Source organism: Mustela erminea, chromosome 16, assembly GCF_009829155.1.
Source record: "Mustela erminea isolate mMusErm1 chromosome 16, mMusErm1.Pri, whole genome shotgun sequence".
NCBI classification, from domain to species: Eukaryota; Metazoa; Chordata; class Mammalia; order Carnivora; family Mustelidae; genus Mustela; species Mustela erminea.
The window spans coordinates 58,901,974-58,908,407 of NC_045629.1; positions in this window are offsets into that span (position 1 = coordinate 58,901,974).

The following is a 6,434-nucleotide window of genomic DNA, read 5'->3' on the forward strand; positions in this document are numbered from 1 at the left end:
CAATATAACAAGTAGTTATAGTTAATAACCTATTACTGGGGGTTATCATAAACAGTATTCAATCACAAAGAGAACAAAAGGGAGAAAGGTTAAAAAGAAGAGATGAAGTCAATGTAAAAAAAACACAATCATATATTTAATCTTATCAATATCAATATTCATACCAAGCTAAATGGTCTAAATATCCAATTAAAAGGCAGAGACTCATTTTGTATAAAAATATAAGACCTGAGGTGTCTGGGTCACACAGTGGGTTAGTGTCTGACTCTTTGTTTTGGCTCAAGTCATGATCTCAAGGTTGTTAAGATTGAGCTCACATCAGGCTCCATGCTCAGAATGAATTCTACTTGCGAGTCTCTGTCCCTCTGCTTCTGCTTCTCCCCACCTGCATTCTCTCACTCTCAAAATAAGTAAATAAATCTTAAAATAAAAAGTAATACCCAATTATAAACTGTTTGTAAGAAACTCATTTGGAGTATGAGGATATGGTATTAAAAAGTAAAGGGTGGGGGAGACAGTCCAAGATGGTGGAGGAGTAGGAAATCTTCATTTCCTCTGGTCCCAGGAATTCAGCTAGTCAAATCATCTGAACATCTGCAAACTCAACCAGAGATCTAAGAAAAGAATAGCTGCAACTCTATAAATAGAAAAGGGACTACTTTCCACAAGATAGAAGGTACAGAGGAGTGAATCCTGGGGGGTATATGGAAAGATAAACTGCAAGGGGAGGGAGCCTCTGCCAGCCAGCACTGGAAAGTGATACAGCAGCTAAGCACAGAGTCAGAATTTTTAAGTCTGTTCCCATGAGGGATGTCCCTGCCTGAAAGGCACTAAGATGGTGAAGTGGGGAAGAATCTTACATGGGACAATGTGGTCTCAGGATCACCAGGTCACGGGAAGACCAGGGGTGCCTGAATGCAACAGAATTCCCAGGCATCAGAGCACAGAAGCACTACAATCACCAATCCCAGAAGTGCCTGAGGAATGTGGAAAAAAAAAAAAAAAGCCAAAATTGGTGGCATCACAATTCCAGACTTCAAGCTCTATTACAAAGTTGTCATCATCAAGACAGTAGGGTGCCTGAATGCAACAGAATTCCCAGGCATCAGAGCACAAAAGCACTACAATCACCAGTCTCAGAAGTGGGCTGACAGTAGGGTACTGGCACAAAAACAGACACATAGATCAATGGGACAGAAGAGAAAGCCCAGAAATAGACCCTCAACTCTATGGTCAACTAATATTTGATAAAGAAAGAAAGAATGTACAATGTAAAAATCACAGTCTCTTCAACAAATAATGTTGGGAAAATTGGACAATCACATGCAGAAAAATGAAAACTGACCATTTCCTTACACCACACACAAAAATAGACTCCAAATGGATGAAGGACCTCAATGTGAGAAAGGAATCCATCAAAATCCTTGAGGAGAACAGAGGCAGCAACCTCTTTGACCTCAGCCACAGCAACTTCTTTCTAGAAACATTGCCAAAGGCAAGGGATGCAAGGGCAAAATGAACTAATGGGACTTCATTAAGATCAAAAGCTTTTGCACAGCAAAGAAAAGAGTCAACAAAACCAAAAGACAACTGACAGAATGGAAGATGTTATTTGCAAACGACATATCAGATAAAGGGCTAATATACAAAATCTATAAAGAACTCATCAAACTCAACACCCAAAGAGCAAATAATCCAATCAAGAAATGGGAGGGAGGAAATGAATAGACACTTCTACAAAGAAGACATGCAGATGGCCAACAGACACATGAAAAAGTGCTCCACATCACTCGGCATCAGGGAAATACAAATCAAAACCATAATGAAATACCACCTCACGCCAGTCAGAATGGCTAAAATTAACAAGTCAGGAAATGATAGATGCTGGTGAGGATGCAGAGAAAGGGGAACCCTCCCACACTATTGGTGGGAATGCAAGATGATGCACTCTGGAAAACAGCATGGAGGTTCCTCAAAAAGTTTAAAATAGAGCTACCCTACAATCCAGAAATTGCACTACTGGGTATTTAGCCTAAAGATACAAATGTAGTGATCTGATGGGGCATATGCACCCAGATGTTTATAGCAGTAATATCCACAAGCCAAACTAGGGAAAGAACCTAGATGTCCATCAACAGATGAATGGATAAAGAAGTTGTCATATATATATATACAATGGAATACTATGCAACCATCAGGGTCCTGGGATCGAGTCCCGCATCAGGCTCTCTGCTCAGCAGGGAGCCTGCTTCCCTCTCTCTCTCTCTCTGCCTGCCTCTCTGCCTACTTGTGATCTGTCTCTGTCAAATAAATAAATAAAATCTTTTAAAAAAATTATAAAAAGTGAAATCTTGCCATTTGCAATGACATAGATAGAACTAGAGGGTATTATGCTGAGCAAAATAAGTCAATCAGAGAAAGACAATTATTATATAATCTCTCTGATATGAAGAATTTGAGAGGCAACGAGGGGGGGTTGGAGGGTAGGGAAGAAAAAAATGAAACAAGATGGGATCAGGAGGGAGACAAACCATAAGAGATTCTTAATCTCACAAAACAAACTGAGGTTTGCTGGGCGGGGGAAGGAAGAGGGTGGTTGGGTTATGGACACTGGGGAGGGTATGTGCTGTGGTAAGTGCTGTGAAGTGTGTAAACCTGGCAATACACAGACTGGTACACCTGGGGCTAATAATATATTATATGTTAATAAAAAATAAAAAATTAAATAAAAATAAGTAAATAAAATCCTAGAGGCGCCTGGGTGGCTCAGTCAGTTAAGGGTTGGACTCAATCTCAGCTCAGGTCTTGATATTAGGGTCTTGGGTCCAAGCTCTGCACTAAGCTCCACACTAGGCATGGAGCATACATTAAATAAATAAATAAATAGATAGATAGATAAATAAATAAATGGAATCATACCAAAAAAAAAAAAAAAGTGTTGAGGCTTCTGTGTGATAATTTCTGGATCTATACCTCACTGATAAAATATGTTGAGATAACTGTTAGCTTGCTATGACTCTCTTAGGAAAGCATTTTTGTGATTTAGCATATTGATACTAGCAAATCATTCATTCATGGGTTTTGCCATCAGGATTAAACAATATGTAAAGGTATTCTGGAATCACTTATAGACCTAAAGTCTAAATGCAGAGAAGACAAAGATCTGAGAGGAACAGAAGGAGGAAGTAGGAAAGTAGTCAGAAAAAAATATTAAAGAAATAGGTGTATGTATGTAGCAGCCAAATTTAACACAACATGCAATTAACAAGGTGTTCTTTATGTTTTCCAACTAATGTATCTCTTAATCCCCATCCTATTCTGGCTGTGAATGGGGTGGAAGATGTTGGAAGGTGAGATGACAGGACACAAATTGGCCAATTAAAGTTCATCTCGTTTCAGAGACCTCTTCAGGGTTAGGTTTAGGGTAAGCCTTTGGGATTGCCTCTGAACTGTGGGATATCCTCCCACTGGCCCTGAACCTAACCCTAGATTTGAGAAAGAACAAAAAGATGTGATATATATATATATGTAATGGGGATCTTGCTTGGCCATAAAGAAGGGTGGGATCTTGCCATTTGCAATGACATGTATGGAGTTAGGGAGTGTTACACTGAGCGAACCAGTCAGTCAGAGGAAGATAAATACCACGTGATTTCACCCATATGTGGAATTTAAGAGTCAAAACAGATGAACAAAGAGGGGGTGGGGAAACAGAGAGAGGCAAGCCAACAGACTCTTAATGATAGGGAACAGGCTGATGGCTGCCTGAGGGGAGGTATGTATGGGATGGGCCAAACAGGTGATAAGGATTAAGAAGCACACTTGTGATGAGCACCACGTGTTGTGTGGAAGTGCTGAATCACTACACTGTATACCTGAAACTAATATTACACTGTATGCTAACTAACTGGAATTTAAGTAAAAATGTAAAAAAATAAAATTAACCTGTTTTTTGTTTGTTTGTTTAAAGAAATAAAATAAAATAGAAAGTAAAACAATGGAAAAGATATGCCATGATATGTAATATACCATGGCTATGTTAAGGAGACAAAGAAAATATCATAACAATTGTTAATAATAAAAAGCATATCGGGCGCCTGGGTGGCTCAGTGGGTTAAAGCCTCTGCCTTCGGCTCAGGTCATGATCCCAGGATCCTGGGATCGAGTCCTGCATCAGGCTCTCTGCTTAGCGGGGAGCCTGCTTCCTCCTCTCTCTCTGCCTGCCTCTCTGCCTACATCTGATCTCTGTCTGTCAAATAAATAAATAAAATCTTTAAAAATAATAATAATAATAAGAAGAAGCATATTATACAATGATAGAAGAGTGAATTTTTAAAGAGCACATAGCAATCCTAAACCTTTAAGCACTCAATAACAAAACTCTGAAATATGTGAAATAAAATGTGAACGTCCTTCAAGAAGAAATAGATAATTTCTGCAATTACAGAACTTGGCAATTTCTATAGTCATATATCTATGATTTTAAACATCATCCTTACAGTAATTAGTAGAAAAATTTGACAGAAAATTAGTAATGATATAGAAGACTTTATCATATACACCAAATTGACCTAAGTGACTGCACTCAAAAATAATGGAATGCACATTCTTTGCAAGTGGACCTGGAACACTTAACCAAAGTAAATCATATTCAGGGCCATGAACAGTTCTAATAAATTTAAAGGGATTCAAATTATACAAAGTATGCTCTCTGACCACAGTGGAATTAGGTAGCAATCACAGAAACATATCGAAAAAACCCCAAATATTTGTAATCTAATAACAAATAACACATTTCTTGGTAACTTATATACCAAAGAATAAATCAAAAGGAACATTAGAAAGCAACTGAATCAAAATGAAAACACAACATTTCAAACTCCGGGAAGGAGAGAATGGAGTACTGGGGAGAAAATTTATAGCACTAAATGCTAGAAAGTTCTTAATTCAGGACCTTGGGTAAATGTCCCATATAACCTTGAGAAAATCATGTGTATTTTTTAGTTGTTGGTAGCAGTATTCTCTAACATGTTCATGCATGGTTTTTACTTAAATTTTCTTTTTCTTACACATTTATTTTCCTAGTAGAGTTATTAATTTATTTAAGAAATCTTTCCCTACCATAAGGCTATAAAAAAGCTTTTCTGAAAGTTTTATAGTCATCTTTTTAGGATTTGATCTGTATTCTCTCTAGGGTTAATGTTTATGAGTGATGTGAAATGGTTTAATTTTTCCCTCTCTCTCTCTCTCTGCTCTTCCCTATCTCAATTTCTCCCTTTCCCTCCTCTCTTTCAATATTGATACTCAGTTTTTCTGCTACCAATTACTGAAGAAGCTATCTTTTCCTTACTCCCCCATAGTGCCAACTCTCTTACAAATCAAGTGCACATACATAGTTCTGCACCTGTGTTTGCTACTCTGTTATCTTGATCTACTGGTCTAGAGTAATATCATAACATCTTAATCATCATAGATTTATAATAAATCCTGACATCAGATAGAGCTAGTTCTTATTGTTCTTTTTTAGCAATGTCTAGACTCTTCCTGGACATTAATCTTTATTGGTTAATGTCTGTCTTACCTCCTTTAGAAAGTAGGTCTCATAAGGGGTGCCTTGCTGGCTCAGTAAGGAGTGTGACTCTTGATCTTGGGGTCCTGAGTTTGAGCCCCATATAGGGTGTAGAGATTACTTAAATAAATAAAACTTTAAGAAAAAGAGAGTAGGTCTCATAAATGTAGAGAATTTTACTTTATGTAAGAAGATATACCTGACACCCAGAACAATGCCTGGCTAATAGAAAATACCTAGTAATTATTTTTAACATTTGTTTTACCACATTTTTCCAAGTCCATTAACCTACTTGGCTTAATCCAGATACCTCAAATATCAGTTTACCACTTGAACCAAATTTTAGAACTTAATGTAACCATTTTATTTTTTCTTTTTACTTTTTTTTAATGTTAGGGCACTAAAATTTCATAAAATTTTTATTAAGTTTTATTTATTTAAATAACTTCTACACCCAGTGTGGGACTCAAACTCATAACCCCGAGATTGAGAGTCATTTGCTTTTCTGACTGTGCCAGTCAGGAGCCTTAATGCAACCATTTTAGCATAAAGATGACAAGGATTGTTTTCTTCCTTGATTTAGTATTTGTCTATTAATCTAGCTTAGTATTAAATTGTCCTTGGGAGCCTGGGTGGCTCAGTGGGTTAAAGCTCTGCCTTCGGCTCAGGTCATGATCCTAGAGTCTTGGGATAGAGCCCCACATAAGGCTCTCCGCTCAGTGGAGAAACTGCTTCCTCCTCCCTCTCTCTCTCTCTGCCTGCCTCTCTGCTTACTTGTGATTTCTGTCAAATAAGTAAATAAAATCTTTTGAAAACATATTAAATTGTCCTTTACAGCACCTCTGTTGATTTATAATAAATTTGA